This window comes from Mustela nigripes, chromosome 2 (assembly GCF_022355385.1).
Source record: "Mustela nigripes isolate SB6536 chromosome 2, MUSNIG.SB6536, whole genome shotgun sequence".
In the NCBI taxonomy this organism is placed as follows: Eukaryota; Metazoa; Chordata; class Mammalia; order Carnivora; family Mustelidae; genus Mustela; species Mustela nigripes.
In genome coordinates, this window is record NC_081558.1 from 25,548,779 (window position 1) to 25,561,769 (window position 12,991).

General features: G+C 48.0%; 1 protein-coding gene across 1 annotated transcript in view; it reads right to left on the bottom strand.

The window, feature by feature from the left end:
- ARHGEF3 (Rho guanine nucleotide exchange factor 3) overlaps window positions 1-12,307 on the bottom strand; it is a 315,621-nt gene extending 303,314 nt beyond the window's left edge. Inside the window, exon 1 of the mRNA XM_059389998.1 lies at window positions 12,221-12,307. The gene's annotated coding sequence lies outside the window, so the exon portion shown is untranslated. The remainder of the gene's footprint in view (window positions 1-12,220) is intronic.
- Between the last annotated feature and the right edge of the window lie 684 nt (window positions 12,308-12,991).

The window sequence follows — 12,991 nt, forward strand, 5'->3', positions numbered from 1 at the left end:
AGCAGGGAGCCTGTTTCCTCCTCTCTCTCTCTCTGCCTGCCTCTCTGCCTACTTGTGATCTCTCTCTGTCAAATAAATAAATAAAATCTTTAAAAAAAAACCCACAAAATAAAGCAACTGAGGAAGAATAACATCTATGTATTGATCAAAGCCATCATAGTGGATATATGTGTTTTCAAATGCAACTTTAAGTCAAACAAGTGGTATTAATTTTGTATCCGCTTTGTGGCTACCTTTTCAATCTGTAACAACTCATTAGGATATTAAGAGGCACCTGGTTGGATCAGTTGGTAGGGTGTGTGACCCTTGATCTCAGGGTCATTAGTCCAAGCCCCACAGTGGGTGTGGAATCTACTTTAAAAATAAATATTTTTTTTAAAGGATAGTAAATTATATCTTCTTCCCTAATCATTACAGGAGACAAGTACAAGACCTGGGTTCACGCCATGAACTTGTAATAGGACTTAGCCTTTCTGGGTTCCATCCCAGCTCCACTACTCACAGTGTGACCCTGGGCAAGTTACCTCTCTGTGCCTTTTTTCCCCCATCCAAAAATGAAGATAACACAGTACCCTCTCCCTGAGGTTTTTGTGAGGATTAAATGAAATAATACATGTAAAACACACAGCAAACCATCAAGCACAGAGTTTTTCAAACAGTAGGTTTTCCCCTATTTGTGAAATAAATCCAGAGGGTCTCACAGCCATCATTTAAAAAAAAAAAAATCATAGATCCACTAATGTAGAAAAGAATGATTGGAGGACATTAAACATACATAAGGTAAGTATTATCTCGCCAAACTTTCATTCTGGATACAAATGTGCTTGCACACACGTGTGCACTCATACATGCAAATACACCAAGTGGTAGTCTATAGATTTATTTCTTACAGTGGATCACAGTCAAACACAGGTAGGAAAAGCCAGACTCCCACCATATAATAAGTGCTCAATAGCCTTCGGTAGCATCATCATTATTATCTCATTTGAAAAGATAACATAACTTTCTTTATTAGCGTAAGAAAACAGGGTTGCTCACCCTCGGATCACCTCTGCCACTCATTTGCTGCCCTGCTGTTTAAGAGTCACCCCACCTCCCTAAATCCGCTTGCCAACTCTCTCTCCTCAAAGGCCTGGGCGGTCATTTAAATATTTTCTGACTCACAGTGCTGGCCAAGGATTAGTGAGGCCCTGCCCAGCCCAGAATATATGAAATGCGAGTGATCTGTTAGAAAACCACTGGAGTTTGCAAGACTGCACAGAGTTTTTGTAAAATTAAAGCCACGCTGGGGCGAAGCCGTCCCCTGCACCCCCCTGGGAGGTGTGTCATGGGAAGAGGTTACACAAGGGCAGCTGAGCTGCATCTTCGGAGACTGGAACTTCAGCTCCGTAACATGCTTCCTTGTTCTGGGCCTGGGTTGTATCACTGTGTTTTTCCCCTAACTTTCCATGTGCACAGGCATGCACCCACACCCCACACTAAAGAATGGAAGTAAAATCCCCATGAAGAGCTTGATCTAACAGATTGGGTAAAGGGAACCTGCTAAACCACAGGAACTTGGGTTTTGAAGATCTCAAAATAATTTCCATTGCGTAGCATGTTCTTTCCCTCCAGAAACAAACTAAAAATCTTCGCAAATTCATACTTGTTTTAATTCCTTTTTTTTTAAACTGTGTTTTGTTCTGTTTTTGGAACAACAACTCCCCTCTCTCACACACAGTAGCACCATTTTGTTTAAAATGGAGACCCTCGCCCCAGCAGAGAGCACGCTGAGGTGGAGTGTGTTAGCATTTCCCAATGTAGTTCTCTGGGCTATTCCTTCAGTTTGGAAAAGCAGTTTGTTGGCACACACATAGGCACCTCACTTTTCACTTCTTCTTCTGTAAGAACACAATTGTGGACTTGTGCCAAAGCATGACATCTGGAATGCATAAATGCAGGTAGAGGTGTAAACTAATCTTCTATTATGTGATAGTATTCCTTTCTTATTTTTATTCCATTCTTTAAACCATGATGCCAGTTTGGCGGGGAGGAGGCAAAAACTGCTTTAGCAGAACCCTTTCCTTAAATGAAATCCTAGCTCTGCTCAATCGATGAAACAAGTGAAAATCCAGCCTCACTCTGATACCCTCCAGCACTCCCTGGTGCCTCCAGGGCTGGGGGGCCAGGGTTGGGTGGGGGGCGGGGAGTGCCAGTTCTCACCAGGATTCTGGTGAGGCAGGGAAGTATGGGAAGATCTCTAGGGCTCACCATCACGCCCTCAGATAAATGGAAGCCAGGTCTGCCATTAGCTCAGTCTGTGCTAGAGGTATTCCCATTTCACACGTTCAGGAGTTAAATGTTTTATCCGAGGTCTCCCGACTTAGATTAGACACGACACTGTACTTATCACTTCCTTCAACAAGGAAAAGAGATGCTGATGTCCCCAGGTTTTGTCTCTGCAATCAGAAGGCCCCTATTAGAATCTTTTTTTGCAAAAACTTGACAAGCTGATCCTAAAATTCATATGGGGACCCAGAATAGCCAAAACAATCATGAAAAGGGACAAAGTTAGAAGACACACTTCTCGATTTCAAAAGTTACTGCAAAGCCTGGGTAACTCAGTTGATTAAGGGTCTGCCTTCAGCTCAGGTCATGGTCCCAGGGTCCTGGGATCAAGTCCCACATGGGACTCTCTGCTCAGTGGGGAGCCTGCTTCTCCCTTTCCCTCTTCCCCTCCTCCTCTGTTTGCTCTCTCTCACACTCTATCTCAAATAAATAAATAAAATCTTTAAAAACAATAATAAAAATTTTAAAACAAATCAATAATAAAAAGGCAACCCCTTTTTTTTTTAAGATTATATTTATTTATTTGAGAGAGAGAGAGATGGCGCAAACAGGGGGAGCGGGAGAAGCAGGTTCCCCACGGAGCGGGGACCCAATGCTTGATTCCAGGACCCCAGGGATCACAACCTGAGCCAAAGGTACATGCCTAACCGACTGAGCCACCCAGGCGCCTCAACAACCCAATTTTTAAAAACTGGTGAAATATCTGAAAAGACACTTCTCCAAAGAAGATATACAAATGGCCAATAAACACATGGGAAGATAGTCAACCAACACAATATTAAGGAAGAACAAAGTTGGAGGACTGCCACTACCAGACTTCAGGACTTATTACAAAGCTACAATAATCAAGACAGTGCAGTGTGGTATTAGCAAAAACACAGATAAACAGATCAAAAAACAGAGAGACCAGAAATGGACCCACATATATATAGGCAACTAATCTCTGACAAAGGAGCAAAGGCAAAAACAATGGAGCAAAGATATTCTTTTCAACAAATGATGGAAAACTGGACACCCACATGCAAAAAAATGAATCTAAACATAGACTTCTCACTCTTCACAAAAATTAACTCAAAATGGATCCGAGACACAAATATGAAATGCAAAACTATAAAATCCTTAGAAGATAACATAGGGAAAAACCTACAAAACCTTGGGTATGGTGATGCCTTTTTAGATATAACACCAAAAACACAATCTGAAAGAAATAATTGATAAGCCGGATTTCACAAAAATTGAAAACTTCTGCTCTGCAATAGATAATTCCAAGAGAATTAGAAGACAAACCACAGACTAGAAAAAAATATTTGCAAAAGATACACTTGATAAAGAACTGTTACCCAAAACATGCCAACAGCTCTTAAAACTCAACAATAAGAAAACAAACAACCTGCACTGGAAATAGGAAAGACCTTAACAGACACCTCACCAGAGAAGATACATGGATGACAAGTAAACACGTGAAAAGATTCTCCACATATGTCATCAGGGAAATGCAAATTAAAGCAACAGGATACCAGCCCAAGCCTATTAGAATGGACTAAATCCACAAAACTGACAATACCAAATGCTGGCAAATGTTGTAAAGTAACAGGAACTCTCTCATTTGTTGATGGTGGGAATGCAAAATGGTACAGCCACTTTGGAAGACAGTTTGGCAGGTTTCTTACTAAACCAAATATACTCTTACCACACATACCAGCAGTCACACTCCTTGGTATTTCCCCTAAGTAGCTGAAAACATGTCCACACAAAAACCTGCACGTGGTTGTTTATAGCAGCTTTATTCACAAGCGCCAAAACTTACAAGCAACGAAAATGTTCTTTATTTATTTATTTGTTTGTTTATTTATTTATTTGAGAGAGATTTATTGACAGAGATCACAAGCAGGCAGAGAGGCAGGCAGAGAGAGAGGAGGAAGCAGGCTCCCTGCCGAGCAGAGAGCCCGACTCGGGGCTCGATCCGAGAACTCGGAGTTCATGACCCAAGCCGAAGGCAGAGGCCCAACCCGCTGAGCCACCCAGGCGCCCCGAAAATGTTCTTTAGTAGGTGAACGGATAAACTGTGATACATCCAGACAATGAAATACTACTCAGAACCAAAAAGAAATGAGATATCAAACTATGAAAAGAAATGAGGAACTTCAAATGCATGTAACTAAGTAAAAGAAACCAATTGCTACGTACCGCATGATCCTAACTATATGACATTTTGGAAAAGGCAAAACTATGGAGACAGTAAAAAGATCAGTGTTTGTGCGGGCAGGAAGGTGGAGATGAAAAGGTAGAGACAGAGGATTCTTAGGGCAGTGAAAATACTCTGTATGATATTATAGTTGTGTGTAAACTTATCATTATTCATTTATTCAAACCCACTGAAGGCACAACACCAAGAGTGAGCCCTCAGGTAAACTATGAGCCTTGGGGCACCTGGGTGGCTTAGTGGGTTGGGCCTCTGCCTTTGGCTCAGGTTGTGGTCCCAGGGTCCTGGGATCGAGCCCCACGTTGGGCTCTCTGCTCGGCGGGGACCCTGCTTCCTCCTCTCTCTCTGCCTGCCTCTCTGCCTACTTGTGATCTCTGTCAAATAAATAAATAAATAAAATCCTTTAAAAAAAAATACGGGCTTCATATGATCATGATGTGTCCATGTAGGTTCATCCCTGGTATCAAATACACCATTCTGGTGAGTGATATTGATAATGGGGGAGGCCCTGCACGTTTGGGAGCAGGAAATATAAAGGAAATCTCTGTACTTTCTTCTCAATTTCATTATTAAAAGAAAAACGAAAACTGCACGAAAAAAAATTAAGTTAAAACAAAACAAAAAAAGATGTTCAACACCACTAACCATAGGGAAGTGAAAATCAAAACCATGATGAGATACCACTTCACACGCCCTAGGATGGCAATAATTAAAAAAAGATGGGCAGTAACAAGCACTGGTGAGGATGTGGAGTCATTGAAACCCTCAAGCACTACTGGTGGGATTATAAAATGGCGCTGCCCCTTTGGAAACCAGTATGGCAGTTCTCCAAAATATCCAACAGCAAGTCACCATAAAACCGGCAATTCCACTGCAGGTACATACCCAAGAGAACTGAAAATACACGTCCACACAAACTTGTACCTCCCTTGGGGGAGGTGAGGGTATAGAAAGAGGGGAGATGTGTATAGACAGAGAAAGCACTCTTGGACATATGGCTAAATGAGGAAAAATTCACAAAATGAGCCCAAGAGAGGTACCTGGGGTGGCTCAGTTGGTTTGGCATCTGACTCTCGGTTTTGGCTCAGGTGATCTCAGGGTGGTGAGATCGAACCCGTGTGGGACTCCACATTCAGTGCAGTCAGCTGGACATGGTCTCCCTCTCCCTCCGCCCTGGTCCTCCCCCCTCCTCTCTTTTTAAAAATAAATAAAATCTTTAAAAAATTTTTTTTAATGAGCCCATTCTGCCAGTTTTTAAAGACATTCACAGGTACACACACCTGTACATCAAAACATAGAAGAAATACCCAATCAGCTGATCATAAATGTGCTCTCTGGAAGGAAGCCAGGAATGCGGGAGGTGGAACTTTACTCTTTACTCCATAATTTCCGATTTGTTTACATTTGTATACATGAAGAATACAAGCAGGAGCATTTCTTTTTCTAGGCAAAAGGGAAGGAAAGAGGGAAGAGGCCCCTGGAGTTGAGGAGTGTGGGAGGTTCTGCAAGGAGAAAAGAATATTCCAAGTAGTAGGAACAGCAGGGGCAGAGCTGCGAAGGTGGAAAAATCCTCTGGAGCATTTGAGGGGCTGTTGGGTTCAACCGCATTGGAGGGTCCAGCAGGTGACCTGGAGTGGGGTGTGGGGAAGATGACCTAGAACAGTCCACCGAAGCGGCCAGGTTCTGAGAGCCACAGGTACATGGAGGCCCCCCGTAGCTGGGCAGGCCTGGGAGAGACCATGGGGACAGGAGGGAGGACCATTTGGGCGTGACCAAATCTCATGCCATTTCACACCTGGCATCTGTCTCACAACAAACGTGCCCTTGGCTCCATTATCCAGATTTAGTTCCAAATACAATCGTCTCCAATAGCGTAGCACCCACCCCGATGAAGTCTCCAAGTCCGAATGAGAACGCCTGGTGTGTTTGAGCAAACTTTCGTGAGCACAGTGCCTGACAGAGTGACCTGTGTCTGCTTTAGGTCACCAGGGAATGACCACAGCCCTTCCTGCACAGGGGCTGTGACAGGATACGCACTCTGTGCATTCACTTCCACAGCAAACCCATAAGGTCCAGTCAAGCACTATCCCCATGCACAAATATGGAAACTGAGGCTTGGAGAGGTCAGGCACTTTGCCCAAGGTCACTCCACTAGTAACTCAATGCTGGAGCTGAGCCTGGAACCAGGATGCCTCCCACCTCCAGACATATCAATGTGCCTTAAAACCAGCCACCACGCTAGATCACCACCCCAGCTTTCAGGAAAATATTAAGCTCAGAATTAAAGCTGGATTCGGGGTTCTATCCACAGGAGCAGCAAATCCTGATCCATAAGTTATCATAAAGCGGAGGTGGGGTGTCGGGACGAATAACTGACTTGGGCTGTTAAAGAACTAGTTCAGTCTTGAGCTAGACGAGCGAGGCAAGGCACCGACAAGCCTGCTTTGTCCTTCAACTCTGGCCAAGGTCTCCGGCCTCTTTCCTTGGAGCATTTGGTTTTGACTTGGGCCCCATGTCCAGCTCTGCCCTGAGTCACGGATCTACCTCAGAAACGTCAGGAGTCACCTGGGAAAAGAAAGCAATAGCCTCCTCCCGCCTTGTTGTTCTGTGGCCACCAGAAACCCTGTAGCATTCCTTAACCCCTCAGCAAATCCTCACCATGCCAGGGACTGAGCACTTGGTGGGTGAGAACCAGCCTCTGCCCTCCCAGAGCTGACATTCCGCAGGGGCTGTACATCAAAGCAAGGTCTGTAGGAGAGATTTAAATGCACCCAGCTCTCTTGACATCACTGAATCAATCTTCTGGGAAGATCCCCCTCCCCTCCACCTCCTCTGATACAACTGAACAGAGCTCCAGAAAGATACAGTTGCCAAATTATTCACCACTTCCCACCTTGTTTTTCTTAGTCAGGAAGATGGGGATCCTGAGAAGACCTGTACCATAGGAAGGTTCTAGATGATAAATGAGGACGCCCAGCCAGAGCCCAGCAGCACAAGGCGCAGCCATTCAGAAGAACTGGCATTTACTGATGGCTAAGACAGTTACTTTTCCACAGAATACACCAATACAAGGGTACACATGCACACATGCATGTATGTGTACACACACAGGCACACATAATTGCTATAACTGATGAGAATCTGAGCTCATTTGAGAGCTGGTAACTCTTCAACTGGACCTTTGCACATGCTATTCTCTCTCCCTTCCATCCCACCCCACCCTCTAATAGAAAGGACTTGTAGTCATCCCTTTCTTTTCTTAGATGTCACTCTTTCCAAGAAGCCTCCCTGTCATACCTCCTTTATTTTTTTAAGATTTTATTTATTTATTTGACCGAGAGAGATCACAAGTAGACAGAGAGACAGGCAGAGAGAGAGAAAGAAGGATGTCATACCTCCTTTATGCTTGGCTGAGTAACGTCCAGTGATCAGCCAATCAACCACTCAGTAGAGGGATTAGGAAGCGGGCATCTCCTGGTCCGTGATCCTACACATTTTCATCACTTCATTTTTTTTTTTCCATCAAAGCTTCACTAAGTAACTACTTTCCCTCTAGGTGGTTCCCTCTTGGTGATGAGGTGCTTATGACCAAATGACACAGAAGAGAAGGGGGCCCATGGCTAGGGCAGGTGAGGGGAAGCAAGTCTTACTATGTGCAGGGTTATACTTCCAGCAGTACCCCCGAGGCTCATGTTCATTGCCCAGGTGGCAATTTCAGGATACATCATCACTCCAGGTCCCTCCGGAAAGGAAGGCATAAGCCTTCTAGACAAACATGAGAGCCCACAGTGCTGAGAGCTTACTCCAGCCATGAGTTAGGATCTGGGGAGGAAGTGAGGAAGGTTCTGTCCACACTGCCTCATTTCCCCTCCCCCATCCCCCGTGAGAGAGACCATGTCCAGGGCTCAAGAGCAGACTGGTCAAACCAGGAATTCAACCACAACCTTGGGTCCACATGCGTGGAACTGTCCTCCCCCGGAAATCCACCTCGCTCATTCCTCTAGGTTTCTGCTGGAATGCTGCTTTCTCAGAGAAACCATCCCTGACCTAACCCAATGCTGCCTCCAGGGCGGTCTCTCTGGATCCCCTTCCTCAGCTTCATCGCCACCATTCCACTGACCACACTCTGATATCATACTATAGCTCTACACGCCAACTGTCCATCTCCGCCACTGGGACGTAAACCCCACAAGGGAGGGACACTGCTGGCCTTCTTGCCTGCTCTGTGGCCACTGTCAGAGCCCTCCCTCCAGAAGTGATTCTTTTTTTTTTTTTTTAGATTTTATTTATTTACCCGACAGACAGAGATCACAAGTAGGCAGAGAGGCAGGCAGAGAGAGCGGAGGAAGCAGGCTCCCTGCTGAGCAGAGAGCCCAATGTGGGGCTCCGATCCCAGGACCCTGAGATCATGACCTGAGCCAAAGGCAGAGGCTTTAACCCACTGAGCCACCCAGGCGCCCCCAGAAGTGATTCTTGACTAAATGGAGTAAATGAGCTAAGCTAAGAGGCTAAGGCACCCGCGGAGCTAGGACTCCAAATAACTAGTCTTCCTTTTTTTTTTTTTAAGAAAAAGTACACCCATTTCCAAAACTGAATGAACAGTATTCACTTAAGTGAAAAAGAAGGCAAAACTCCTCTTCAAACCTCTCCGGAGCAGATCCCACTGCACCCATCACACCGGCGATCTCCCACAGAGCAATGCAAACTGACTCAGTTCATCAGAATCATGTATAAAAGTATTTCATTTTCACTCATTTCAACCCGTTCAGCCTTTGCAAAGTGATCTGAATCAGACAGTATTTGTAAAAACCATTAAGATAATGCATCCAAGGATGAATTTTTTTTTTTTTTTTTTAAATATATCCGGGGCCAGGGCACCTGGCTGGCTCAGTCAGTGCAGCATATGACTCTTCATCTCGGGACTTTGAGTTTGAGCCCCATGGTGACTACAGAGCTTACTTAAGGAGAAAAGAAAGTTCTTCAGCTCACCCCACTTCACTCAGAGGCTGCTCATTTCATTCTGTCACTAAGGAACATTTATTGAGCATCTACTGTATGCAAGGGGCCAGAGTTCAGTGGTAAAGAGGGCAGCACCTCTACCTTCTTGAAGTCTACATTATCCTGGGTGGATGCAGACAATAAACCCATAAATAGATACACGAGTATGACCACTTCAGGGAAGCTGCATGAATAAAATACAATAGGAGAATGGGAAAGGTACCGATAAGGAAGACAGACTGCTTTGGACAGAGTGGTCAGAAGAATCTTCTCCACAGAAGACACATCCAAGCTAAAGGGAAAGATCATGACAGACTTGAGAAGGAGCGGCAGGAGAGTGTGCTTGGCAGAAGGAAGAGCATTTGCAAAGACTCTGAGGAGTCTCTTCAGACAATCTGAGTTCAAATTTTCATGAACCACATCCCTCCTAATGGCCCCACCACAGGCCAACAGTCCCTACTCCCTCAGCTTGCCTTCTCCTTTCCCCAGCTGACTTCTTTATCAGATCTTCTCAAGTTAAGGCAGACCTGAATTTTCCAATGGAAGTTATACCCTGAGCAGGGGCACAAAGCATCATGTGTACACTTCCACCTCTGGGAGACAGAAGTCATGGTGACAACTTGGGTCTGCTCCTGTACAAGAGGTAAGAATCTCCCCACCAGCAGTTCAGAGTCCCCTTTTATGGGGCACAGGCCCTTTGCAGAATATGATGAAAAGGGAACTCTCTGGAAAAATACACACCTGTGCTCCAAGCAGATCTCATCCACATATCCAATCTCATATACATTTCAGGAGATTCCTGGAGTCTCCTGAATCAGAACTCCTTTCTGTGGGCCTAACACGAAAAGAAAGAAGCTTAACTGGGTCAGGCTCCACTGATGGAGGGGAGAGGACAAGATCAGGTCTTCAGGGGGCGCCTGGGTGGCTCAGTGGGTTAAAGCCTCTGCTTTCGGCTCAGGTCATGATCCCAGGGTCCTGGGATCGAGCCCCACATCGGGCTCTCTGCTCAGCGGGGATCCTGCTTCCTCTTCTCTCTCTGCCTGCCTCTCTGCCTACTTGTGATCTCTGTCTGTCAAATAAATAAAAATATTAAAAAAAAAAAAAAAAAAAAGAAAAGATCAGGTCTTCAGGCCCCTAACTACACTCCCACACTCACAGAGATCAGACAGGGTGTCAGCCTACCCAGGAGCCCAAAGCCTGAAGGAAATCAAGTGCAGCCTTATCCACTCCCCCTCAGTGAGGCAAATATCCAGTCACACCCTAGAGCTTCCAGAGAAGGTTTGAGACCCCATTTCCCACCAGTGTCCTTGACAAAGGTCATCTCCAATCTCATATTCTGAGATACATTTTGCAAAAGGCTGCTTAACCATAGGAAACATTACCACAAAGCCCAAGTGTTTCAGCGCCAAAGGGGACACCACTGTGTGAATAATTCAGGTTCTTAGAAAAGGAAGGAGCAAGAGCCTGCCCATACCCACCTCACTGGGGAGTTAGGCATGCGGATGCCCTGTTAGATGTCAGCCATAATAATAACAAGAACAACTACATAAGTAGAATTTACCATGTATCAGGCACTTTAAGAACTTGAACCTTATGCAACCCTTTAAGAGTTGTACTATTGTTACCCTCATCGTACAGATGAGAAAACTGAAGCATAGATGGGTGAAGTAACTTGTCTGAGACTATACAGCTAAGCCAAATTCATAGAAAAGCTCTCCTCTTCCACACCCCAACCAAGGAAGAAAGCAGTTATACCTTGTGCTGCACATGAAATGCTTTAACATAAGTTTCTGCGGGTGCATCCAAGACAACTAGTGTTTGGCAGGTCTCACCCCTCTGCCCAGTGCTGGAAGCAAGCCTGCTTCAGGCATTAAATGGAGAAAGAGTCCTCTAGGAACAAGTCGCTCTGTTTCAAAAACGCTCAAGTCCCTGAGGAGGCTGAGAGCGCAAGTGCCGCTCTCCTTCGTGGCAAAGCCCAAGGGAACCCATTCCTCCCGCCCCCTCCACGCTCGGTCCACTTCCACACTCAGAAAATGCTCACCGGTCTCTGGCTATGAGGCACCGAGATTCACCCTAACCCCCTGGTGTTCGCCTCCCTCGCCTCTACCTCAAGACCCTCTGGCTGCGCAAATTAAAAAGGTGCAGCCGCCAGCACAAGGGCCCCGGGCGGGCCCGGAACCACGGCCGCCGCCCTGCGCGCTCAAAGCCGGGTTCCTGACAGCGAAGTGACCGGCAGCCCCGCGAGCCACCACCAGCAGCGCCCGACGCGACGCTGACCTGTGGGCGCCCCACCAAGGCTGGGGAAGACTCCGAGGGAGAGGACAGGTGGCGCCTCCCTCCCCGGAAGTCGGTCCGGGAACTTTCGCTTAAAAGCTCCCAGGGACCGAAGTCAGGGTCTTCGGCGCCAGCGGCGGCCGGTCCGGGACTGGCACTGCCCACCTGCGTCGCGCCCAGGCGCCCAATCGCGCTCCGAGTGCCCGGGGCTGGAGAGCTCGCAGAGCCCGCTTTGGCACCGAGACCCGCAGGGGCGACCCGGCGGTGGGGGCAGGGGTCCAGCTCGGGGTAAGGAGTTCAAGACCGGGAGAATCCAGCCCCGGGAAGCGGCGGGCCCCAGGGCGTCTAGCCGGGGCGTCCAGCCAGGGAGGGTCTAGTCGGGGGGGCGGGGGTTCCCGGGCGGCCTCCCGCACTCACCTCCGCGGCGCTCAGCGCTGGCTCGGCCCGGCGGGGCTGGAGAGCGCACCGCTGCGACCGCTGTGGTGGCGGCTGCTGCGGGGGCGGCTCCCCCGGGCGGGGCGGGGCCGGGGGCGGCGGGGGCGGGGCGGCCGCGCCGGCCACGTGGGCGTGGGGCGGGCGGGGGACCCCCGGCGGCGCGCAAGCGGGGTGGCGCGAGACCCGGACGCAGTCACGCCTGGCAGCAGCTCGGCACTCCCCCCCACCCCCGCATGCCCGGCCGGGGTCCTTGGGAAGACTGGGAAGGCGGACGGAGGAGAGGAGCCCGGCCCCCGGGCCGCCCTTTTACCTAATCCAGACTCTGGCGGGGGAGAATTTACCCGGTCGGGGAAGGGGTGCGCAGCCCGGCTCCCGCTCTCGCGAAGGAGAAGGAATTGCGGACCCCCGGAGTAGGCTCGCGGGACAAGTATCGGAGCCGAAGGGGACTGGCGACCCAGGGGGTGCCCTGGAGGGCGAAGGCCGGAGTCTGTGCATGGAGCCCCGCCCCGCCCTAAGCTGACCTGCCCCGCGTCGGGTCTTGCCCGAGCCTCGCTTTCCTGGACGGTGGGGGTGAAAATGAGGACGAGAGCGAGCTGCGCGAATCCCCGCGCGCCCAGTAATCCTCAGGAAGAGCTGCCAGTGGCCTGGGTCACCATGCGGAAATAAACAGGCGAATCCAAATAAAACTATTTTCTGCATTCATTCATTCGACAAAGGCCTACCGTCCTCAGGACCCCCGAGGTCCAGTAATAA